At 32.3% G+C, this 27,898-nt stretch overlaps 1 protein-coding gene across 7 annotated transcripts in view; it reads right to left on the bottom strand.

Annotated features, from left to right (window-relative positions):
- LOC101899670 (zinc finger protein Elbow) overlaps positions 1 to 17,606 on the bottom strand; it is a 186,482-nt gene extending 168,876 nt beyond the window's left edge. For 2 of the 7 annotated variants that reach the window (XM_005178214.4, XM_059129935.1), the window contains exons 1-2: positions 16,947 to 17,606; positions 1,360 to 1,459 (exon numbers count right to left, since the gene is read on the bottom strand). The gene's annotated coding sequence lies outside the window, so the exon portion shown is untranslated. Of the gene's footprint in view, positions 1 to 1,359; positions 1,460 to 16,393; positions 16,579 to 16,946 lie in introns of those variants that run through there. The other 5 variants (XM_011292083.3, XM_059129939.1, XM_059129936.1 and 2 more) reach the window with 4 other exon arrangements.
- Positions 17,607 to 27,898: the final 10,292 nt, after the last annotated feature.

Genomic DNA, 27,898 nt, shown 5'->3' with positions numbered 1-27,898 from the left:
ATATGGAATTAGAAAAAATATTGAGATATTCGAAGTTTGGAGAACTTTGTTGGGCAAGGTACTAGAAAGAGTGGTTCGTTATTAGATTATTTTCATACCTGTCCTTACTTACTTACACTCATACACAAATGAGGAAAGTTTAATCCGTCTACTTTCTATGGTGAAAATTATTTTCGTTGACATTTTTGACCGTCCGTGGGGAGGGTGGTACCAGAAGCAGTATATTGCCTATATCCGACTTAAGTTTGAAAATAATAATATTATGCTGTACCAAACATGGACGATATCGAATACTCCCTTTGAGAACTATCGTTGGCAACTGCCATTCATAGAGATGGACGGACTGAATCCAACTTTGGATAAAGTACAATTTTTATAAAATTCATATATTTATTAGTACAAAAAGCCACAAAAGTACACAATTAGTAGGTCTTCTAATTATTTCTAAATTCTTGTAAAATAAAAAAGGGAAGCTCGCCGGATGACCTATTTTTCACATGCATTTACGATCTCACATCAATCATAGAAATCTAATAACCACTCAAAAAATTAATTTAATTATATATCGACACATGTTACAGGTTTTAAAAAGTCGACCAGTTTAAATCGTATATGTTGTCTTTTTTATATTTTCAATAAGTTATCTTAAGTGCATCTTCGTTAATTTGCTGAATATTCACAACATAGATCTGAATAATTATTTTTTATTTATGGATGCCGTTATTTTTTAAGATTTTTGTTTAAAAAATACGAAAAACCATTACTTTTTCATTGAATATTGACAAAAAGTAGCTTGTATTCTTGTTACGCAGAATTTGACATTAATGAGGATATAAATTGCGAACACATTAATTTTTTATGACTACCACAGGCACAATAAAAATTTCGCATTATATTCTTTACACCGTAACACAAATTTCATTTTTAAATGATAAAAATAATTTTTAATTAATTTATGATTTTTTGTCAGGTATTTTTATGGCATTTTTTATACTTGTATTCTATCAACATTTTATATACATTTTTTTTAAAATTTATTTTTACATCATTTTGCACTCACTTAAATGTTTTATTTCTCTTTTTCCCCTGTTATTGCACAATATAAATATTTTTGGTTTTGCTATTTAATTTTCATAGAAAATGAAAATTTGCCATGAATTTTTGATGCCTTTATTAAATAGTTGATTTAGTTGGCCAAAACCATTTGTGGCTATTTTCATCGCCGTTGTTGTTATTTTTGCACTTAAATATTTTGTAAATTATTTCGGTTGGTTTTGCATCACTGGTTTACATGCGGTTTTTGTGGTAATTTTCATACCCTGCCATGCCATGGCATGCATCACTCATTCATTCACTTACACATTATTCGTGGAAAACACAATTTTTTGGCGGTTTATTGCCACGTTCTTCGGAATGATTTTTTTCTCTACGCGATGATAGTTTCATTAATGCAATTTCACTAGAAAGAGAGAAGAAATGGAAAATTATTAGTTTAGGGTAACCCTGGAGAAATAAATTTTATTTATATATAGATTTAAAATCCTGTTATTAACAGTCCTTGGATTTTTTTAGATCCTTAAATCATTGGAAAAATATTTTTAAAAATACAGGGTCAGTAGTCCTTGGAAAACATATTTTTAAAAATCGAGGGTCAATAGTGTTTAGAAAAATATTTTTAAAAATCCACGCCTATCAATAGTATTTAGAAAAATATTTTTTAAAAATCCACGCCTATCAATAGTATTTAGAAAAATATTTTTAAAAATCCACGCCTATCAATAGTATTTAGAAAAATATTTTTAAAAATCCACGCCTATCAATAGTCTTTAGAAAAATATTTTTAAAAATCCACGCCTATCAATAGTCTTTAGAAAAGTATTTTTAAAAATCCACGTCTATCAATAGTCTTTAGAAAAATATTTTTAAAAATCCACGCCTATCAATAGTCTTTAGAAAAATATTTTTAAAAATCCACGCCTATCAATAGTCTTTAGAAAAATATTTTTAAAAATCCACGCCTATCAATAGACTTTAGAAAAATATTTTTAAAAATCCACGCCTATCAATAGTCTTTAGAAAAATATTTTTAAAAATCCACGCCTATCAATAGTCTTTAGAAAAATATTTTTAAAAATCCACGCCTATCAATAGTCTTTAGAAAAATATTTTTAAAAATCCACGTCTATCAATAGTCTTTAGAAAAATATTTTTAAAAATCCACGCCTATCAATAGTCTTTAGAAAAATATTTTTAAAAATCCACGCCTATCAATAGTCTTTAGAAAATATTTTTAAAAATCCACGCCTATCAATAGACTTTAGAAAAATATTTTTAAAAATCCACGCCTATCAATAGTCTTTAGAAAAATATTTTTAAAAATCCACGCCTATCAATAGTCTTTAGAAAAATATTTTTAAAAATCCACGCCTATCAATAGTCTTTAGAAAAATATTTTTAAAAATCCACGCCTATCAATAGTCTTTAGAAAAATATTTTTAAAAATCCACGCCTATCAATAGTCTTTAGAAAAATATTTTTAAAAATCCACGCCTATCAATAGTCTTTAGAAAAATATTTTTAAAAATCCACGCCTATCAATAGTCTTTAGAAAAATATTTTTAAAAATCCACGCCTATCAATAGTCTTTAGAAAAATATTTTTAAAAATCCACGCCTATCAATAGTCTTTAGAAAAATATTTTTAAAAATCCACGCCTATCAATAGTCTTTAGAAAAATATTTTTAAAAATCCACGCCTATCAATAGTCTTTAGAAAAATATTTTTAAAAATCCACGCCTGTCAATAGTCTTTAGAAAAATATTTTTAAAAATCCACGCCTATCAATAGTCTTTAGAAAAATATTTTTAAAAATCCACGCCTATCAATAGTCTTTAGAAAAATATTTTTAAAAATCCACGCCTGTCAATAGTCTTTAGAAAAATATTTTTAAAAATCCACGCCTATCAATAGTCTTTAGAAAAATATTTTTAAAAATCCACGCCTATCAATAGTCTTTAGAAAAATATTTTTAAAAATCCACGCCTATCAATAGTCTTTAGAAAAATATTTTTAAAAATCCACGCCTATCAATAGTCTTTAGAAAAATATTTTTAAAAATCCACGCCTATCAATAGTCTTTAGAAAAATATTTTTAAAAATCCACGCCTATCAATAGTCTTTAGAAAAATATTTTTAAAAATCCACGCCTATCAATAGTCTTTAGAAAAATATTTTTAAAAATCCACGCCTATCAATAGTCTTTAGAAAAATATTTTTAAAAATCCACGCCTATCAATAGTCTTTAGAAAAATATTTTTAAAAATCCACGCCTATCAATAGTCTTTAGAAAAATATTTTTAAAAATCCACGCCTATCAATAGTCTTTAGAAAAATATTTGTAAAAATCCACGCCTATCAATAGTCTTTAGAAAAATATTTGTAAAAATCCACGCCTATCAATAGTCTTTAGAAAAATATTTGTAAAAATCCACGCCTATCAATAGTCTTTAGAAAAATATTTTTAAAAATCCACGCCTATCAATAGTCTTTAGAAAATATTTGTTAAAATCCACGCCTATCAATAGTCTTTAGAAAAATATTTTTAAAAATCCACGCCTATCAATAGTCTTTAGAAAAATATTTGTAAAAATCCACGCCTATCAATAGTCTTTAGAAAAATATTTGTAAAAATCCACGCCTATCAATAGTCTTTAGAAAAATATTTTTAAAAATCCACGCCTATCAATAGTCTTTAGAAAAATATTTTTAAAAATCCACGCCTATCAATAGTCTTTAGAAAAATATTTTTAAAAATCCACGCCTATCAATAGTCTTTAGAAAAATATTTTTAAAAATCCACGCCTATCAATAGTCTTTAGAAAAATATTTTTAAAAATCCACGCCTATCAATATTCTTTAGAAAAATATTTTTAAAAATCCACGCCTATCAATATTCTTTAGAAAAATATTTTTAAAAATCCACGCCTATCAATAGTCTTTAGAAAAATATTTTTAAAAATCCACGCCTATCAATAGTCTTTAGAAAAATATTTTTAAAAATCCACGCCTATCAATAGTCTTTAGAAAAATATTTTTAAAAATCCACGCCTATCAATAGTCTTTAGAAAAATATTTTTAAAAATCCACGCCTATCAATAGTCTTTAGAAAAATATTTTTAAAAATCCACGCCTATCAATAGTCTTTAGAAAAATATTTTTAAAAATCCACGCCTATCAATAGTCTTTAGAAAAATATTTTTAAAAATCCACGCCTATCAATAGTCTTTAGAAAAATATTTTTAAAAATCCACGCCTATCAATAGTCTTTAGAAAAATATTTTTAAAAATCCACGCCTATCAATAGTCTTTAGAAAAATATTTTTAAAAATCCACGCCTATCAATAGTCTTTAGAAAAATATTTTTAAAAATCCACGCCTATCAATAGTCTTTAGAAAAATATTTTTAAAAATCCACGCCTATCAATAGTCTTTAGAAAAATATTTTTAAAAATCCACGCCTATCAATAGTCTTTAGAAAAATATTTTTAAAAATCCACGCCTATCAATAGTCTTTAGAAAAATATTTTTAAAAATCCACGCCTATCAATAGTCTTTAGAAAAATATTTTTAAAAATCCACGCCTATCAATAGTCTTTAGAAAAATATTTTTAAAAATCCACGCCTATCAATAGTCTTTAGAAAAATATTTTTAAAAATCCACGCCTATCAATAGTCTTTAGAAAAATATTTTTAAAAATCCACGCCTATCAATAGTCTTTAGAAAAATATTTTTAAAAATCCACGCCTATCAATAGTCTTTAGAAAAATATTTTTAAAAATCCACGCCTATCAATAGTCTTTAGAAAAATATTTTTAAAAATCCACGCCTATCAATAGTCTTTAGAAAAATATTTTTAAAAATCCACGCCTATCAATAGTCTTTAGAAAAATATTTTTAAAAATCCACGCCTATCAATAGTCTTTAGAAAAATATTTTTAAAAATCCACGCCTATCAATAGTCTTTAGAAAAATATTTTTAAAAATCCACGCCTATCAATAGTCTTTAGAAAAATATTTTTAAAAATCCACGCCTATCAATAGTCTTTAGAAAAATATTTTTAAAAATCCACGCCTATCAATAGTCTTTAGAAAAATATTTTTAAAAATCCACGCCTATCAATAGTCTTTAGAAAAATATTTTTAAAAATCCACGCCTATCAATAGTCTTTAGAAAAATATTTTAAAAATCCACGCCTATCAATAGTCTTTAGAAAGTATTTTTAAAAATTCGCACCTATCAATAGTCCTTAGAAAATATTTTTAAAAATTCGCACCTATCAATAGTCCTTAGAAAATATTTTTAAAAATTCGCACCTATCAATAGTCCTTAGAAAATATTTTTAAAAATTCACGCCTATCAATAGTCTTTAGAAAAATATTTTAAAAATCCACGCCTATCAATAGTCTTTAGAAAATATTTTTAAAAATTCGCACCTATCAATAGTCCTTAGAAAATATTTTTAAAAATTCACGCCTATCAATAGTCTTTAGAAAATATTTTTAAAAATTCGCACCTATCAATAGTCCGTAGAAAATATTTTTTAAAATTCACGCCTATCAATAGTCTTTAGAAAAATATTTAAAAATCCACGCCTATCAATAGTCTTTAGAAAAGTATTTTAAAAATCCACGCCTATCAATAGTCTTTAGAAAAGTATTTTAAAAATCCACGCCTATCAATAGTCTTTAGAAAAATATTTTAAAAATCCACGCCTATCAATAGTCTTTAGAAAAGTATTTTAAAAATCCACGCCTATCAATAGTCTTTAGAAAAATATTTTAAAAATCCACGCCTATCAATAGTCTTTAGAAAAGTATTTTAAAAATCCACGCCTATCAATAGTCTTTAGAAAAATATTTTAAAAATCCACGCCTATCAATAGTCTTTAGAAAAATATTTTAAAAATCCACGCCTATCAATAGTCTTTAGAAAAATATTTTTAAAAATCCACGCCTATCAATAGTCTTTAGAAAAATATTTTTAAAATCCACGCCTATCAATAGTCTTTAGAAAAATATTTTAAAAATCCACGCCTATCAGTAGTCTTTAGAAAAATATTTTTAAAATCCACGCTATCAATAGTCTTTAGAAAAATATTTTTAAAAGTCCACGCCTATCAATAGTCTTTAGAAAAATATTTTTAAAATCCACGCCTATCAACAGTCTTTAGAAAAATATTTTTAAAATCCATGCCTATCAATAGTCTTTAGAAAAATATTTTTAAAATCCACGCCTATCAGTAGTCTTTAGAAAAATATTTTTAAAAACCCACGCCTATCAATAGTATTTAGAAAAATAGTTTTAGAAATCCACGCATTTTAAGAGTACTTGAAAAAATATTTTTAGAAATCCACGCATTTTAAGAGTACTTGAAAAAATATTTTTAGAAATCCACGCCTATTTTATGTTCTTGGAAAAATATTTTTAAAAAACCCACGCCTTTTTTAAGTCCTTGGAAAGTATTTTTAAAAACCCACGCCTTTAAAAGTACTTTAAAAAATATTTTTAAAAATCCACGCCTATCAATAGCCTTTTGAAAAATATTTTTAAAAATCCACGCCTATCAATAGTCTTTAGAAAAATATTTTAAAAAATCCACGCCTAGCAATAGTCTTTAGAAAAATATTTTTAAAAATCCACGCCTATCAATAGTCCTTGGAAAAATATTTTAAAAAATCCACGCCTATCAATAGCCTTTTGAAAAATATTTTTAAAAATCCACGCCTAGCAAAAGTCTTTAGAAAAATATTTTTAAAAATCCACGCCTATCAATAGTCTTTGGAAGAATATTTTTAAAAATCCACGCCTATGGGAAGTCCTTGGAAAAATATTTTAAAAAATCCACGCCTATGGGAAGTCCTTGGAAAAATACTTTAAAAAATCCACGCCTATGGGAAGTCCTTGGAAAAATATTTTAAAAAATCCACGCCTATGGGAAGTCCCTAGAAAAATACTTTTAAAAATCCACGCCTATCAATAGTCTTTGGAAAAATATTTTTAAAAATCCACGCCTATGGGAAGTCCTTGGAAAAATATTTTAAAAAATCCACGCCTAAGGGAAGTCCTTGGAAAAATATTTTAAAAAATCCACGCCAATGGGAAGTCCTTGGAAAAATATTTTAAAAAATCCACGCCTATGGGAAGTCCTTGGAAAAATAGTTTTAAAAAATCCACGCCTATGGCAAGTCCTTGGAAAAATATTTTAAAAAATCCACGACTATGGGAAGTCCTTGGAAAAATATTTTAAAAAATTCAAGCCTCTTAAAAGTACTTAAAAAAATAGTTTTAAAAAATCCACGCCTATGGCAAGTCCTTGGAAAAATATTTTAAAAAATCCACGACTATGGGAAGTCCTTGGAAAAAATATTTTAAAAAATTCAAGCCTCTTAAAAGTACTTAAAAAAATAGTTTTAAAAATCCACGCCTATCAATAGTCCTTGGAAAAATATTTTTAAAAATCCACGAATATCAATAGTCCTTGGAAAAATATTTTTAAAAATCCACGCCTATCAATAGTCCTTGGAAAAATATTTTTAAAAATCCACGAATATCAATAGTCCTTGGAAAAATATTTTTAAAAATCCACGAATATCAATAGTCCTTGGAAAAATATTTCTAAAAATCCACGCCTATCAATAGTCCTTGGAAAAATATTTTTAAAAATCTACGAATATCAATAGTCCTTGGAAAAATATTTTTAAAAATCCACGAATATCAATAGTCCTTGGAAAAATATTTTTAAAAATCCACGCCTATCAATAGTCCTTGGAAAAATATTTTTAAAAATCCACGAATATCAATAGTCCTTGGAAAAATATTTTTAAAAATCCACGAATATCAATAGTCCTTGGAAAAATATTTTTAAAAATCCACGCCTGTCAATAGTCCTTGGAAAAATATTTTTAAAAATCCACAAATATCAATAGTCCTTGGAAAAATATTTTTAAAAATCCACAAATATCAATAGTCCTTGGAAAAATATTTTTAAAAATCCACGAATATCAATAGTCCTTGGAAAAATATTTTTAAAAATCCACGCTTATCAATAGTCCTTGGAAAAATATTTTTAAAAATCCACGCCTATCAATAGTCCTTGGAAAAATATTTTTAAAAATTCACGAATATCTATAGTCCTTGGAAAAATATTTTTAAAAATCCACGAATATCAATAGTCCTTGGAAAAATTATTTTTTAAAATCCACGAATATCAACATCTCTTGGAATTTTTTTTTAAAATCCACGCTTATGGGAAGACTTTGGAAAAATATTTTTAAAAATCCACGCCTATCAATAGTACCTGGAAAAATGTTTTTAAAAATCCACGCCTATCAATAGTCCTTGGAAGATATATTTAAAAATCCACGCCTATCAATAGTCCTTGGAAAAATATTTTTAAAAATCCACGCCCATCAATAGTCCTTGGAAAAATATTTTTAAAAATCAATAGTCCTTGTAAAATATTTTTAAAAATCCACTCCTATCAATAGTCCTTGAAAAAATATTTTTAAAAATCCACGCCCATCAATAGTCCTTGGAAAAATATTTTAAAAAATCGATTGTTGTTGTAATTTTCTTTGAAAAGAAAATATTCTTTAAAAATCCACGCCTATTAATAGTCCCTGGAAAAATATTTTCAAAAATCCACGGGTTGTGAAAGTCCTGGACTTTTCAGCCCACATGTTTGAATTCTCGGAAAAGCTCTGTGAAACCTTCAACAACAATTTCTCCTGTGTTAATGCAATTTGGTAATAAATCTTATTTTACTGCATTATTTCTTTGCTATTTTATTTGCCTTGTGTTGTTTTTATTTGTTGATTGGTTAGCTGTGGTAGTAGTGGTATGTTGTTGCCCGCTACCGACTGCCTTGTAGACTGAAAGCATTAATTTATTACTTTATTTACGAGCTGTAAAATATTATTTTCAGTTTTTCCATAACGTTGTGTTTTTCCATTTTTGTTTTGGTGTTGTTTTTCGCATTATTTACACATTAATATTTGCACTCGTTGGCATTTGAAAGGAGTTTAATAAGGGTGTGTGCGTATATGTGAGTGCTTGTTAGTGGGTGGGGAGGAGGTAGAAAATGCATGGGAGTGCATGGTTTTACCAAGAGATTAAGGTGAGGGAAATGAGAATTTACTTTTCTGGATTGAAGACCCATAATGGGATTTCTATGTATAGGAGACTTTTTGTGGGTCTTGCAAAGATGTAAGAACCTTTACAGGCCTTTATTTGATAGAAGTGGATTTCAAAAGTCCTCTATAGAAAAAAATCCAGCCCATAGAAAAAAATCCACACTTAAAAATAGTCCTGAAAATCTAGGTCCTTGAAAAAATCTCCGTTTTCTATTATTTTACAAAGAGATGAAAGTGGGGGAAATAAAAGTTGACTTTGGAGGATTGAAAGCTTTTTATAGGGTTTCTTTGTATAGAAGACTCTTTGTGAGTCTTCCATAGATGTAAGATCCTTTACAGACCTTCCATTGATATGTGACATTTCAAAGGTCATCCATGGATAGAGCTGTAAAAAATATTTGATAAAAATCCACGCCTATAGAACGTCCTTAAAAATAGTCCTTATAATCTAGGTTGTTATAAGTCCCTGAAAAAAATCCCGGTTTATTACAGGTCCTTGAAACAATGTTTTATTAAAATCGCTTTTACTAAAAATCCTTGATACGAGTTAAAGGGTATGTTCGGATATTTAAATATATTTTGACTTTTGTTATAATTATTAAAACTGTTGACCCTCTATTGAGTAGGTTCCGATTGAATGGTCCAATATTGTCCATTTCGTATCAGACCTAAATAACCGATATAGCCCATTTTCACACCAGACTATGGGTTTATAAAGATATTGTGATGTATGCAGTTTGAAGGCAATCTGACTTTTAAATCACATTTTATAACACTTATAATGATCCAAAATGTTGACCCTTTGTGGAGGAGGTACTTAATGGAGTTGACCGATCCATTTTCGCTCCTGACCTAGCACAGATGCAAATATTTGGATTTGCCAATAGTTGGAGCATATCGGATTATCCTTCCTCTTTCTATCGTTGACCGATTTTTCTCATCTCCAAACTCGATCGAAGTTTGATAATAATATTACGATGTATCAATTTTGGGCCAAATCGGATACTCCCTTCAGGAGTTATCGTGCGAACCAGCCAGCAGACATACAGACGTATGAAAATAGCTACATCGCCTCCAAGTGTCCTGAAAAATCCAAAGAGACGTTGGGTCTAAAACCGTGATTTCGTTTTTTTTGCAGTATCAAATGATATATACCCTCTGTGGCCGTATGACTGACGGTATAAAAAGGATAGGAGAATTTTTATAGGTCGTCCATAGATAGAAAATCATGTAAAGACCTTTCATTGATAAAAGACACTTCAAAGGTCTTCTATGACCATAGATGACCTTTATTTGGGCTTTTTTGAATGGAAGACCTTCTGGATCAAATTATTTTACAGGTCTCTTACAAACAAAATACTCATTGCAGGCCTTTAGAGATGGATAGAGGTTCTTACGGATGAAGGACCTTTTTAGGTGTGTTATGTATAGAGGACCCTTTTCAAGTCTTCAGAAAACCTGTAAAAAGTCAAATTTTTTACAGGTCTTTTGGATACAAAATAACTGTTGAAGGCCTATGATAAATGACATTAAGGTTAGATTACCTTTTACAGGTCTTCAGTGTATAGAGGAGGTCTCTTTACAGATTTTTTTTTACAAAAATAATACCTTTTGTGGGATGGATAAATTTCCTCTACGGATAAAGGAATTTTTACAAGTCTTCAGTGTATAGAGGACCTCTTATAGGTCAAATTTTGTACAGGTCTTTTAAAAGCAGAGTACCCTTTGCAGACCGTTTATGGATGGATAGGGGTTCTTAAGGATATACGGATAAACCTTTATATGTTTTTAATTATAAAGGATGATTTGTAGGTCATCAGAGGATAGATCTCATGGGTCAAAATTTTTACAGTTTTTTTGAAAACAAGATGGATTGGGATCCTCTGCAAAAAAAAGGACCTTCTTAGGATTTTTAGGCATAGAGGTCCTTTCAAGGTCTTACGGGCCATTTACACACAGAATATCTTTCGCAGGTCCTGTATATATGTATAAAAGATCTCTCGTAGAGGACCTCTCATAGGTCAAATTTTTTAAAGGTCTTTTAGAAATAGAATACTTTTTGAAGGTCTTTTACATATGGATAGAGGTCCTTACTGATAAAGGACCTTTATAGGTCTTTAATGCGTAGAGAGAGAGAGAGAGAGAGAGAGAGAGCTTATAAAGTCTTCAATCGATAGAGTATCTTTTTACAGGTCTTTTACAAACAGAATGCCTTTTGCAGGTCTTTTATAGATTAATAGAGGTTCCTTATGATAAAAGGTCCTTTTTTAGGTCTTTTGGAAACAGAATACCTTTTGCAGGTCTTGTATAGATGGCTAGAGATTCTCTACGGATAAAGGATCCCTATAGGTCTTTTAAGGATAAAGCACCTGTTACAAGTCTTCAGTTGATAGAGGACATCTGATCTCTTGTTTAGATGGATAGAGGTCCTCTACGGATAAAAGAACTTTAAAGGTCCTCGAGGACCTCTCATAAGTCAATTTTTTACAGGTTTTTTACAAACAGAATTCATTTCGAAGATAGAGGTCCTCTACGGATAAAGGAAATTTATAGGTCTTTCAAAGATAGAGCACCTTTTTAAGCCTTCACTGAATAGAGGACTTCTAACAGGTCACATTATTTTAGGTCTTTTCCAATCAGAATTCATTTTGCTGGTTTTTTATAGATAGATAGAGGTCCTCTGTGTATGGACGACCTTTCAAAGGTCTTCTAAAAATACCTTGTATTTTTAAGTAATTGCTTTTAACAATAAATGTTATTTAATTTATTGCCATTTACCCACCTCTTCCTGTACAACATGCTGTTTTTTTTTTTGACGTGTCCCCTCCTTCCCTTCAAAAGTCTTCTTCTTCCCATTAAAAAAAAAATACGAATCGTTTTGTTAACTTTTCATTGCGGCAACAATAATAACATTAATAAACTATTATTAATGTGGTTAATCATTTGTTATTATTCATTACTATTTCTAAAAAATATGGAAAAATAATGACAAAAGAAACAACGCCAACAAAAAGGCTCAGTAAGACAACAAAAAATAAATAAAAAAAACCAAACAAATTTTTTTCTAATAAGGTAAAAATATAATTACACTTAATTGTAGAGTGTTAAGTATTTAAGTGGGCTCATTTACTGATATTCACCCCATTACCCTACCCCCATCAGATGGTTAGCTAACGATTTTGTCAGTCAAACAGCCAGCCAGCCATCCAACCAAGTCACCGAGTTCGTTTAAATAAGTGATTAATTATTTTTAATTACTTTTTAGGCGACCGCCTAGCCCGGCGAGGGGGTAATGGGGTTAATCGATATGCGCGGCGGTGATTTATGATGCTGATACACAACATGTCGATAAGAAACTCGAAAAAAACGGAAAGAAAAATGCCAATAACGACAACAACAACACAAATATGAATACAATGTTCTCAATCATTTTCCAGGTAATCGATATTGTAATTTGTTGCTGTTGTTTGTGCTCATTATTGAAATACATTTTTAAACAGAGCAGAGTCGAGTGGTGTGGAAGTTGAAATCCAATACTCTGGGTGAGTCCCCCTCGTAGTCATTAATGAAATCACAGCCTGAATGATATGTGGTATTTTAAGCATGAATGATTTATTTTTAGGCTTCCTTAAGTCGTTCGAAATGTATGGCATATATATATCAAAATATAATAAATTTGAATATAAGCATATATATGCTGATAAGTGGTAATGTGAGAAGCAGCAGAAGAAAAAAAAATATTTGAAAAATATATGGTTTGACTGTTTTAAATTGGGTTGAACCGAAAATTTAGTACTTTTCGATTTTGGAAAAATATCTAATATAGAAAATTTGTCTAACAGTCATTATAGTCACTGTTTTACTCCCAAAACTATGTATCATGTTAAAATAAAGTTGTTGTAAAACTCAAGTGGAGATGGCGCTTGTTATAACGTTTTAATGCACAGCTTTGGTAGGTGTTTAGTGCTCATTTTGTTTTTATTTCTGCTGAATAACAAAACTGTGCATTGTGCCCATGACTTACAGATGGCGCCTACTCCTGTAAATAGGAGCTATTTTGTCAAATAATGTTTACCACAAAACAGAATTGACAATAAAACCATTCAAAATTCTTGCTACAAAATTTTTTCCATTCCGCAAAGTAATACATCTGTTCCAACTACAAAATTCTTTATCATTTATAAGGTATTTCGTAGTTTCGTGCTCCCCAAAAGTATGCACAACAGTTAATTTTTCTCAGACATATACGACATATAGATGGTGTTTTATTCGGCATACTGTTATCAAATATATTGTGCAAAATCCAAGAAGAATTCTCAAATTGAAATCGTCATATTAGAACATATCAACGAAATCACATTTCTTAGCAACAAAAAGATGTATGTTTACTATGTATTCTATTTTCGCAGAAGTATAATTTGCTCAGAATCTACCAATATCAGATTGACGTACAGATGGCGCTTTTACGACAAATCTTCAAATGAATATTATACAAAACTTTTGATCAACCCGATTTCTCGGTACAGAAAGAAGCATAAAACATCTGTTATTTCTTGATGCCTAAAATTATGCGCATAACCCGTGTTAGATATGTCATACAGATGTCACTATATGGGAATTAAAGTTGTCTAGGATATTACTGAACGTATCGTAGATAGGAGAAGACTTTCAAGGTTATAGAGTTGTATTGGAAAATTCACAAAAAACAAATTAGCCCATAGTGCATCCGTCTAGATGATATTTTTTGCATTCGTCTAAAGCTACATGAGATATCAAAATAAAGTATAGATGGCGTTATAAAAAGTTATACAATAATTCCACTTTATTAAATCAAACCACTAAGCAAAGGTCAACAGTCGAGCAGAGCCGACAATATTATACACTTCACAACTGTGCGTATTTAATAGAACTCCCGTAACAAAAAGGTTAACGGGTGAGATGAAAAAACTTCAACCAAATTCAGACTACTGTCATTTCTAAGCCACTTGTCCGACTGCTGTTAAAATTATTCCAATGACAGCTCATTACAGTTTTTACAAGCCTACAAAAGCATTTTGGTTAAAATTTTCCAGAAAAAAAGTTATTCGTGATGGAATTCAAGCGTGATGATGTGATTTCTTAATATTTGGCTGGAAAACCACAAGTGGCTATCGTTAGAACACTCCAGCATTTAAACTTGAATAAATTTTTTGTGTCTCGTACCATCGCTCATTACCGTGATACTGGTTACGTAGCCCGACGTCAAGGAAGTGGACGGAAGAAAACAGCAACATCAGCAGAAATGGTTCGAAAAGTAAAGAAGCGACTTGATCTAAACTCAAGTCGCAGTGACCCGAAAAATGGCTCGTGACCTGAACATATCGCAATATTCCATTTGGCAAATATTGAAAAATGACCTCGGGGTAAAACCATTGAGATTCCAAAAAGTGCAAGAACTTACACCGCAACAGAAAGAAAATAGACTCAAAAGAGCTAGCCGGAAGTGGTGAACTGCCGAAATTGGGTTTCTCCGTTGAGAAAACATTCGTTGCCCAGCAGTTTGTAAACAAATAAAATGATCGTGTTTCTCTGCCAAAGAGGTCAGCTAAAAGTGTGCACCTTCGGTTGGCCACCAGAACTCAAGCGCTGGCCATGGTGATTGTGTGGGCTGCCATAACAGCCGATGGTCGCACTCCGCTCGTATTAATCGAGAATAAATGCCGAATATGATCACGAAAATATTCTGGAGGGTGCATTTTGGCCGCAGACCTTGGACATTCCAACAGGACTCAGCACCATAGCACTCAGCACGCGCCACCCATGAACGGTTACAAAATGAGGTTCCTCGCTTCATTTCGCGTTTGACGGTTTCATTGGCCGTTAGAAAGCCATAATTCGTGCCAAAGGTAACCAATTCGGTAACCAAACCTAAACTTTTTCAAAAATTTGATGCTATTTCCGACAATTTTTGCTTTCATTCAAAAATATTAAAACAAAAAAAAAATTAAAATTATGGTGTTTGACTTTGTTGCAGTTTTATTAAATCATCCTGTAGATTATCATATGATAGTGCCTAAAAGTATGCATCATACCCAACAAATCTGCAACAAGACTATATTGAAATTAATGTATAGATGACGTTCCTCCCTAAAATAACTCTCATGCCAGGATTTAAGATTCTAGTCTCATGCGCTCCTTTTTGACTTTGGTGGGCGGAGGAAAATGTTCAGATAGAATGACTTGGTGAGCATATTAAAAATCCGAAAATTTTACTTGCGCTTTCTTTGCTCGTGGACCTATTTTTTGCTCCTATACTTATAGTGAGAACATGTTTAAAGATATATTCCACATAAACATAACTCAACACGTAAACTATCCCAATTTAATTGGAAATTGCAGCTGAAACCTATAAATAATATAATAAATATAATAATAATAATAATAATAATAATAATAATAATTATAATAATAGTGACCTGTAGGGCCACTACAAAATCAGTAAAATTTATGGCGAACATATCTTTGAACAATGGACTTCTGTTCTAACCCTACATTCGATTTTATCCAAATTTCAGATAAAATAGGAAGAGAACTCAGGAATAGAGTTAGTTCGGATCAATAGGGAAGGATCTAAATGCTACATGGGACCAATATTTCGAGGACTTACAAACTTTTTCGCCCAATCAAACTTATAAAGGACCAATAACTTTGCGGGATGAGATTCTTCATACTGGGAACTCATAATGTAAAATTAGAGCTATTTTGCTGTTGGGGTTGTGGCTGAAACATCTAAAGTCTCAATAATTAGAAGGGAATATTATAGAAGGGTGCATTATAGAAGGGTTTTTCCTAAGCGGGAACCGATGTATTTCCAGTACCACTCATTCAGGCTTATGATAGACTTTTTTGAAGAATTCTGAAGTTTCACCTAAAATAATGCAATCACGATCTAAAGATCATGAATATACGCCTTATATTATAGGAAATCTCAGATAAATATTTCGAGAAGTTGCAAAAAACGTCACAAAATTTGTTCATTCTTAGGTCTATTTGTATTATTTTAACATTTCCGTCGGCATTATTGCCCAAGACGTCCAAACTATACATGTACTACCAAAATCTTTGATTTCGTTCATACCGCCTTTTTTGTGTACGTCGGCTCAAGAAGGACACTAAATAAACTTATTTTTGTAATAAAAAGCGTAATTTTATTATAATCACCTATTATCTACGATAAGACTTCATTTAATCCAACAAGTTTTGTTTAAGGTAGGTATCCAAATAAATTTAATAATCCATGTAGTTTCCTTATTGAGATTAATGTTGTAGTAATGATATCGGTGTATAATCCACACAAGGTTATCCCCGGTTATTCATACATTTATCCATTGCAACTCAATTTTTTTTTATAGCTGAGAATAATTCCTGTGGCATAAACAACACTCAAGGGATTTTAATAACATTTTTTTTTTTTAAAATTCCAGATTTTTTTAATATCTTGCAAGAATTGGTTTTTAAGAAATCTTTTGAAATATATTAAATTATTGAAGATTTCAACGAAATTTGATTAGAGCCATACGGATAGATCTGAGTTCACTTAATATAATATTCATTCATTTTTTATTAGAATTTTAAACTATTTATTTTTTCTCTTTATTTGGTTAGTTTTTTTTTTATAACTAAATCTATTTATTTTCCATTTTATTTAATTTTCAATTTAAAATTATTTTTAATATCCTCTTTTTTATATCTTACAACTATTTAAGTTATTCACCTTAAACTTTCATTTGCTGATTTGATGGCTGATGGGGGGTTATTATCCAAAATGCATTTTTTGTTATTATTTCTCAATTATTCCGATATTTTCTTTTTTTTATTCTTATTTATTTTTTTATAATATTTTACCGCGCGTTATGCATTTACGTTTATAATCAACAACATCGACTAATAAAAACAGGCAGGAAAAAAATACCATAACTCTATAGAGTGCAAATGCAAAAAATATAAAAAAAACAACAACAAGCACATCAGTAAAAAATAATAAAGAACAAAAACATCGACAACATTTGGCATACGTTGTAGCAGTTGGTAGGATTATTGTTGCTGCCGCTGCTGTTGTTGTTGTTGCTATTGTTGCTGCCGACGACGTTGATGACTATGATGGTAGGTAGGCAGGTACGCATGAATGCATTTCGCATTGGTACGTAAATACGAAAGGAAAACACACCACAATTCGAAAAATTCAATATAAATTACAGATGTTGTGTGTAGCGACAATGACAACAGTAGAAATACAACTAAAATCGTGTAGTGTTGCCATTTTTGTGTTGGCCCCCCAAAAATAATCGACAACATCAACAACAGCAGCAGCAGCCAGCGAGTCAGCCACACGGCCAACACAGAAGAGCCAGCCAGCCAGCCAGCCACAACGTTCACTGTGTGTTGTGTTGGTCTTGCAGGCTGGTTTGTTATGGAGCTAACATGCACAGAGAAGAGGGACTCTTAAAATTGAGAACATGCCACACCATGAGAGTAGAGCACATGAGAAGAGCAATGCAAAATAATACAATCAACGGTTTCTCACTCAGAGCGGTGCATTCATTGAATTTTCAACAAGTGTGTTGCCCGCTGCCATCCACAATGCTCCACATTCAATGGGAGCTCTCTATCTCTCTCTTCAACATTCACTCTTTCAGTTATAAACAAATGCTCCCATTTGATTCCCACTTAATCTCATTTTCTCGGAGTCAATGTTATTCTCCGTAATTTCTCTTGCTCTTTCGAGAGAACGACACAGCGCATATGGAGTACAAAGAGAACATGCCGTTGTTTATATTTCGGTGGGGTAAAGGGGGCTGGGTTTGTGTTTGCATGAGTATTGGGAAAAATAGTAGTAGTAAATATGCAGTATTAAATACTCATTTAGGCATAACTACAGATAAACAACAGCAATATCATGTCAATCAATTAGCGTCGTCGAAACGGATAAATACATAAACGTTAAATCCAAGGCGTTATAAGTGGGCACAATTTTTTTAAAAGATTAATTAGCAAATTATTAGCTTGTCAACACATAAAATATTTCATCAAAAAATAGGAGAGAAAAATGTCGTGAGACCATATTTGTTAACTACTGAATTTTGAGGAACTTGTTCTTAATCTAAGAGCATGCAAATTTTCGAGCGATCGTCTGGATTTAATAGAAAGCTCAGACATTTTTGTGTTTAACCATACTTCTTCATAAAAATGTGATTAACATAGAAATTTAACTGAGGATCAGTACGGATGTTATATGGGGAATAATATGAGTTGAATTCGGAAATTTCGTAGAAGAAAATTTATAAAAAATTAAAGAATCGGGAAACTACTTCGGAAGAGAATGTGCGTTCAGCCAAAAAGTCTGAAAATGGACTTAGGTCATATAAATGAGGGTTGATTGGTTAACTCACACAGGAAGAACAATAGCTTCAATATGGGTACTAAATACAAAAATGACTCAGAAGCGTAGTTAGACCTATTCTAACGTATGTGTCAGTAGCCTGATGGAAAGAAATGGATAAAATGTGCAACAGAAGGCGTTAGGAAGGCATCCGCGGGGCAAAGAGGAATACGCCAAAGAGGGCTTTAGAAATATTTCTTGGTATACACCCAATAAAATAACAAATGAGGTACTCTCATTAAAAAAAACGGGCTTAACGGCCCGCCGAGCCCAGCAGCGTCTGACCCCAGTAGGGGCGGCAGCAACTTTCATTTTCCTTCCAACAAGATCTTAATTATGACATATTGAAAAACCTGTCGATTGTTGTATTCTGAAACCCGAGTAAGTGGAGTAAAATCCATCCTAAACGGGAAGTCTTGAAGAACGTTCTCAGATTCGTTGGTGGTGTAGGACCAGTTGACTTTGTCGTGATTTGTGGGGGTTCGGCTCTGAACGTGGAAACTCATAAAGATTCTTCGTCAATCCTTGAATGGTCTCCCTGCATGCAGAGACAAACATGGTACCACAGGCGTTACACGATCTGAGATAACGGTTTTGAGTTAGGGTCCAGTGAAGCATGAACCACAGCAACGCACCATATGATACCACATTGAATAACCCCTTCACCCAATACATAATTTAGTACTTTTTAAAACTTCTCGAGCATGTATAATCCATATTTAAAAACCCATCTCCATATCTTAACCACAGACACCAATAGTGACATCCGCACCAAAATTCAGGATTTCAGCTCTATTCCCTCACCCAATACCAAATTCAGTACTACTTAGTACTCTTCGTACAATTATTGTACACATTTCCGAAATCACCTACATATCTCAATACCAGACACCAACAGAGACCTAAATATCAAATTTGTGGATACCAGTCAATTCCAAATTTAGTACCAGTTAGAACTTTTCGTACAAATATAGAACTGATTTCCAAATCCATCTCAGCTATCAACGGTTATTTAATTGTTATATCTATTCCTTTAGCCAAGAGCGAATTTAGTACCATTTTGGACTTTTCGCACAATAATAGTACACATCTCCCAAATCACCTCCATATGTCCATATGAATACCAAATTTCAGATTTTAAGCACTATGCGTTCTCCCAATACCAAATTGTACCAAATATAGTACTGTTTAGTTCCTTTCGTACAATTCTAGTACACATGTTTCCTGTGAATAGCTAAATTTTATAGTACAAATTACTTCCAAAAAATCATTCACAATACCCCAATTTCAAAATCTATTATCAATGTGAATATTTACACCGAACATGTATGCTTCATACATATTGTACTACTACTACACTTCAAAAGCGTTCTCTACAATCTCACACTCTCATTGGCTAGCTTGTTAAACAACTGTTTATTTATTTTATTTTCCCATTTTTTCTTTACATTCATCATAGCCATTGTACCGACAAAGACTACATTTTGTGGTAGCCATTTTTGTGTTTGATTAAAAATGTTGTTGCTGTTGTTGTTGTTGTTATTGCCATTGTTTTGTTTGTGTTTTTGTGTGTGCGAGTTTACATCTGCACATTGTTTGTTGAATGGCAAGCAACATCCGCCATAATTGTTTCATAATTTACTGTTTTGTGTGTCTTTCTATTTGTTTGCAGGTTAAAAGTTTATGATTTTAGAAAAGACAACTTGATGGATAGTACAAAGCAAAAAAAAAATGAAAATTATTTTAAAGGATATTTCAATATAATAAACCGCTATTGGTATTTTTTCAAAGACAATAAAAATTCTCAGTTGAAAACACACCGCTCATCAGCTGAAATAGTGAGAAAAAAATCAGATTCGAGCATTAGATTTTCATACCTCATCTAATACAGGGAAAAATCTTGGTATGGGCAAAATCAAAAATTTTTATTCAATTTTATGCCAATTCACAAAATTTCATATTAATCTCAGATTTTTGGTTGAGAAAAATATTTAGATATAGTAAGTTGTAAAGAATGGCTGATTTGTTTCGTAAGTTATTACAGATAAAATGATTGAAAATGGTGACCCTTTGTGGGTGAGGTACTAGAAGGGGTTCGCAGATATATATAATCTTCACAACAGATCTTGTATTAGCCAAAATGTGTGTATGTATGAAAGTTGATGAGAGTTATTTCGCTTCTTTGAGCTGTTTGCTTTTCAAAATCTTGAACTCTATGTAAAGAAAGATTATAAAGATCGTTGGATCTCTATAATCTTTTTAACAGATCTTGTGTCAATAGAAATAATGAGATGTGCTATGTGTGAATGAAATCGGATGCCAATTTCGCGTTTTATGAGCTTCATGGATATAGTGAATATATAGTGAATACCCTTTGTGGGGGAGGTCCCAGAAAAAAAGAACCGATAAATTCCATCTTCACAGTAGATCTTGTGTTAGTAAAAACAAGTAAAAAAGCAGTAAGTTCGGCCGGGCCGAACTTTGAATACCCTCCACCATTTGGAACGAATATATATAATAAAATAAAATAAAAACTAAAAAATAAAAATCCATTAAAAGTTCTCTTAAAATATTTAAATTATCCAATATCGGAATGTGCCGATATATGGGGGGATATACTATATTGTGAACTTATATAGACAAATCTATGTCTAGGGGTAAAGTACTCACAAAGAACTCCTTGTTAGATTTTCAGATAATTTCGGTTAAAAATGTGACTAAAACCATCAAAATACCTAATATCGGGGGGTACCGTTATATGTGGGCTATAGGATATCGTCGACCTATCAAAGGAAAAAAATACTCACAAGAAACTCCTTGTGTGGATTTTCAGATAATTCCATTGGAAAATGTGGCTGAAATCATCAAAATCCCGAATATCGGGAGGACAGTTATATGTGGGATATACGATATTGTGGACCTATATAGACAATTCCCTTTCAGAGGCTAAAGTGCTCACAAAGAACTCCTTGTGTAGAATTTCAGACAATTCCGTTGAAAAATGTGGCTCAAATCATCAAAATCCCGAATTTCAGTGGGCACCGTTATATGAGGGCTATATGATATCGTGGACCTATATAGACAATTCTCTTTTAGGGAGTAAAGTGCTTACAGAAAACTCCTTGTGTGGATTTTCATTGGAGATGTGGATAAAATCATGAAAATACCGGATATCGGGGGGTACCGTTACATGGGGGCTATATGATATCGTAGACCGATATAGCCCATCTTCGTACTTGACCTGCCTGCAGGCAAAAGAGGGATCTGTGCGAAATTTTAGCTTTCTATCTTAAGTCGTTTTGACTGTAGCGTGATTACAAAAGACGTGATTACCTATTGAAATTGCAGATAATTGGTAAAAATTAAGATATAGCTCCCTTATATACCTTCGTCCGATTTGCCTTTTATTTAGCACCAAACGTGTTATATCAGCCCGAATAGTATGGAATTTTGCACATACAACCAAATTAGTCCTGTAAATAAGTATGCCTAATTTGACCGATATCGATTCAGATATTGCTATAGCTCCCATATATATTGTTCATCCGATTTGTTATTTTTGTCCTCCGCAGCTGTAATATGCACTCTGTAACAACAATATTTGGGGAAATATATCAAACGCAGCTCATAAATACCTTTGCTAAATTTTATCGAGATCGGTTCAGATTTGGATATAGCTCCCATATATAACTTCGTTCGATGTACCTTCTATTGTGCACCAAACGTCTAATATTTGCCCAAATTGGATGAAATTTGGCACTTGCAACCGAATTGAGTCTAGAAACTAGTATGCCAAATTTTCAGATATTGCTATAGCTCCCATATATATTGTTCATCCGATTTGTTATTTTTGTCCTCCGCAGCTGTAATATGCACTCTGTAACAACAATATTTGGGGAAATATATCAAACGCAGCTCATAAATACCTTTGCTAAATTTTATCGAGATCGGTTCAGATTTGGATATAGCTCCCATATATAACTTCGTTCGATGTACCTTCTATTGTGCACCAAACGTCTAATATTTGCCCAAATTGGATGAAATTTGGCACTTGCAACCGAATTGAGTCTAGAAACTAGTATGCCAAATTTGGTGAAGATCGGTTCAGATATAGCTATAGCTCCCATATATATTGTTCATCCGATTTGTTGTATTTGTTACCCACAGCCGTAATATGCACTCCGTAACATCGATATTCAGGGAAATATATCAAATACAGCTCAGAAATATCTTTGCCAAATTTTATCGAGATCAGTTCAGATTTGAATATAGCACTCATACATATTTTTATCCGATTTCAAATTAATTTTGAACCAAATGGGCAATACAAGTCCGAATTTAAAAGATACAAATGCTTTGGCATATTTAGTCCTTTGAACTTTAAATTTTATTTATAATCATAGCGTGTATGATTGAATCCTCAAATAAAACTTTTAATTGTTGTGTGGAGCTATACTAAATTAGTCGGCCCCGCCCGACTTTAGGACTTTGTTTACTGGTGTTGATAATAAATTTAAATAATTTTCAAGCTCTGTTCGTTTGTAAGTCGATTCATAGTCAAATTATTGACCAAACGGAAGATGTTTGACAGTGAAATAAATTACAAAACTTGTGTGAGCTATTTTAGTGACGACACCCTGATAATACCTAAAAATCACTGTTTTTTTTTTTTTTTTTTTTTTTTGAAATTACTCTTAGAACAATGATAAGGCCATTGTAAAGGTCCAGGAAGCTCAATATATATGAAGTCCGGGTATGCCTATTCGGGTTAAACTCAGATAACAATAGTTTCTCTCTTCTATTTATAGGGTGCACAATACCCCAAAAATATAAGAGAAGAGTTGTGAAAACAGTTAGCCCACAGTTCCCTTCCTCGTTCATACGTTGACATGTGTATTTTTCGAATAACATCTACCTACCGCTCATAAACTAAACTATCATAATTGAATATTAATGGAATTTTTATGTTTTCTTAATTTGATCAGTCCGCCAGATGATCAATAATCAAAAAAAAAAAAAAACAAAAAGGGGGTTATTGATTAATTTAATTAGATTAATTTGCATATATTTAGCAGGGAGTTTTGACGATAATAAGTGGATAAACCAAATAGCCTTAATTTAATATTAGCCTTAAATAGAAAATTAACCAAAAAAGCGAAAAACATAAATAAATAAATGAGAAATAATATTCAAATGTCATTTGTTATTTGTGTTTTAAATTTAACGCCAATCAAGGCGGCAGCGCCGGTTGGTCGTAAAAGCTGAATGACTAAATCTTTTTTTTTTTGTTGTCGTTTGTGGTTGGTTGGTTGTGTTATTAAATTGACACCAAACATAAAAAACTCATAAAAAGTCATAATTATAAAATTATACAGCGAAATGCTATAAAAGAAATATTGTGGATATTTTTTATTAATTTTATTTAAAATGAAATCAGAAATGTCATTTTCGTTGTTTTCAGGGGGTGTCTGGTTGGTTGTTGTTTCTTCTTTTTACGGTTGTTTCTTTGTTCGCTGTGATTGTTTTTCATGCGGGGCTATAATGGCCGGTTTTCAATTTTATTTTTATTTTTTCATTTGTTTAAATTTCTATAAATTCCACTTTGGGGTGTAGCATTTTATGATCGCCACAAATCAACAATCTAATTAGCACGTATTTTTTAATGACCGCCGCACAATGGATTGAAAGGAATTTTGAATAGCTGTCTGGCTGGGACGACTGGAGATTATTCGAAATCCAGGAGTGATAAATTTGTCATTTTAATAATGTGATCTAATTTATTTTTTTGTGAGCTTTTGGTTTTGGAATTTTAAATCCTTTAGATTAGATTCGCGAAACAGGTCAAGGGTTGTATTTTAGGAAATTTTTATTTTATTTAGAAAATGTAGTTTTCTAGAATTCGAATCCCTGACGTCACACCATTTTTTTATGCAAATAATATAATTCACATTTATACCCTCCACCATACATAGTATGGAGGGTATATTAAGTTCGACATACCGTTTGTAAATCATCGAAATAATATTTTTAGACCTAACTAAGTATATATATTCTAGATCAGCGTAAAATTCTAAGACGATTTAGCCCTGTCCGCCCGTCTGTTGTAACCACGCTAGAGTCAAAACGAATTAAGACAGGAAGCTAAAATTTTACACAGATTAGTCTTTTGTGTGCAGGAAGATAAATTTCGAAGATCGGTCATGATATGGTATTTCCTCTATAATAAGTGATATCTCTCTATATATTCGGTATTTTGATGATTGTAGCCAAAAAGTTTCAATGGAATTCTCTGAGAATCCTCACCAGGAGTTGCTTCTGAATACTTCCACACCTGGAAGAGAATTGTCTAAGTAGGTCCCAGATATCGTATAGCCCCAATATAACAATGCCCCAATTATTCACCGGAATCGTTTCAAATTTCGTATATGTGAGATGATAAACCCGCAACCAACTTCAGACTGCTGTCATTTCTAAGCCACTCGTCCGACAGCTGTTAAAAATTATTCCAGTGACAGCTCATTATATTGTTTCCAAGCGTACAAAAGCATTTTGGTGAGAATTTTCCAGAAAATAAGTTATTCGTGATGGAATTCAAGCGTGATAGTGTGATTTCGTTATATTTGGCTGGAAAATCACTGGTGGCTATCATTAGAGCACTCCAGCATTTAAATGTGAATAAATCTTTTGTATCTCGTACCATCGCTCGTTGCCGTGATACTAGTAGCGTAGCCTGACGTCAAGGAAGTGGAAGAAAACAGCAACATCAGCAAAAATGGTTGATCGAAACTCGCTTCGCAGAGGCCGAAAAATGGCTCGAGGGCTGAACATATCGCAATATTTCATGCGGCAAATATTGAAAAATGAGCTCGGGGTAAAGCCATTGAAATTCCAAAGAGAACAAGAACTTACACCGTAACAGAATGAAAATAGAATCAAAAGAGCTAAAAAGTTGCTTCGCTTGGCCGAAAGTGGTGAACTGCCGAATTTGGTTTTCTCCGATGAGAAAACATTAACCGTCCAGCAGTTTGTAAACAAACAAAATGATCGTGTTTACTTTCCAAAGAGGTCAGCAGAAAGTGTGCAATCTCGGTTTGCCACCAGGACTCAAGCGCCGGCCATGGTGATGGTGTGGTTGATGGTAACAGCCGATGACGAATATTATCGCGAAAATATTCTGGAGGGTATATTAAAGCCTTGGACACTCAAACATTTTGGCCGCAGACCTTGTACACTTCAACACGACACAGCACCATCGCACTCAGCACGAGCCACCCAAGAATGGTTACAAAATGAGGTTTCTCGCTTCATTTCCAGCGCACAATGGCCACCAACATTTCCGGATACCAATCCGTTGGACTATTGTGTCTGCAGTATTTTGGAAAGCAAGGTTGGAACTAAAATATACCAAAGTGTCGATCACCTCAAGCAAGCGCTTCTCCGGGAATGGGCCATAGTACAGCAGAGCAATATTCGGGCAGCGTGTGATGGTTTTATTGGCCGTTTGATGGTCATATTTCGTGCCAAAGTTTACCAATTCGAACAAATCTAAACTTATTCTAAAATTTAATACTATTTCCGAATGTTTGGCTTTCATTCAATAAAATTAAAAAAAAAACTAGTTAAAAATATCTGTCGGTGTTGCCGACAGATGTATACCCGCAGCCAATTTACGATGGCGGTGGGCCAATATATATCATCTTCACAACAGATCTTTTTTTTACTGGAAAGAATGAAATGTGTGAAAATTAAAGGAACCTGATGCTTTTTTTGGATTATATAATCGTTTTGGTTATTCAAAACTTTGACCCTTTGTGGGGAAGGTACATGTTGGAGTTGATCGGTATTGCCCCAGCACTGACGCAAATATTAGGATTTGCAAAGTTGGAGCAAAATCGGATTATCGTCTGTCTTTTTGTGCAGAATTTTTTTTTGGAAATTTCGAGGTAGGATGTACCAGAAGGAGAGAACCAATATATTTCATTTTAACGCCAGACCTTTGTTTATTATACATATTGGGATGTGTGAAATTTGAACACAATCAGGCTCTTATATCACATTTTATAAGAGTTATAATTATTCAAAATTTTGACCCTTTGTGGGGGAGGTACTTAATGGAGTAGACCGATATTGTCCATTTACGCACCTGACTAACCACTGATGGAAATATTAGGATTTGCAAAGTTGGAGGCTAATCGGATCATTATTTCTCTTCCTATGCAATAAAAATATTTCCTTTGAAAATTTCGACATTTTGTGGGGGAGATACCAGAAGAAGTGAACCGATATCACCCATCTCCCAACTCTATCTAAGTTTGACAATAATATTACGATGTACCAAGTTTGGATCAAATCGGATACTCCCTTCGAAAATTATCGTGTGAACCACCCAGCCAGACGGACGGACGGACAGCCGAACATCGCTAGATCGACTCCAAATGTCCTGAAACGGATTTGGTCCAAAGATATCTAGAGTCTTAAACCGGTTTTTCGACTAGGCACGTTTTGACCGTTGGCTGAGGCTGACTGAGGTTATAAAAAATTAAAAATTATGACGTTTGACTTTGTTGTAGTTTTCTTATCTCGCCCTCTATGTTTCATCCGATTTGGTATTTAAGTCCTTCACATTCGTAATATGCACTCCACAAAAATGATATTTGGTACCAGATATCAGATACATCCCTGAAATATCTTTGCCACATTTTGTCAATATCGTTTCAGATTTGGATATAGCTCCCACATATATCTTTATGCGATATCGGGTTTATTGTGCACCAGAATTTCTAATAACAGCCCTAATTCAGTTTATACTTGCTTCTAAGTATATCAAATTCGGTGAAAATAAGTTCAGATATATCTGTAGCTCCCACACGTATGTTTTATTCGATTTGGTGTTAACGTCTCTTACCTGGGTAAAATGCACTCCACAACAAGGGTATTTTATATCGGGCCTCAGATGCAGCACGAAATCTGTTCTGATTTTTGGATATCTTCGGTATATGTATACAGCCGAATTTACGGTTATTGTCCACCATATATTTAAATTTGATAGTTGTGTATGGTACCATATAGTCGGACCCGCCCGACTTTTGAGCTTTCCTTACTGTTTATACCCTACACCACAAGGTGGTCAGGGTATTATGTCTTTGTGCATTTGTTTGTAACAGGCAAAAGAAAACGAGATAGACCCATAGTTCCTTTTGATGATCTGCATAGAATCACATTCTGAGTCGATTGACGCATGTCCGTCCGTCTGTCCATGTATTTTTTGTAAACAACGTACAGTTCGC

This window comes from Musca domestica, unplaced genomic scaffold (genome assembly GCF_030504385.1).
Source record: "Musca domestica strain aabys unplaced genomic scaffold, Musca_domestica.polishedcontigs.V.1.1 7, whole genome shotgun sequence".
NCBI classification, from domain to species: Eukaryota; Metazoa; Arthropoda; class Insecta; order Diptera; family Muscidae; genus Musca; species Musca domestica.
Note: the sequence above shows the minus strand (reverse complement) of the source record. Positions and strands in the feature narration are given on the sequence as shown.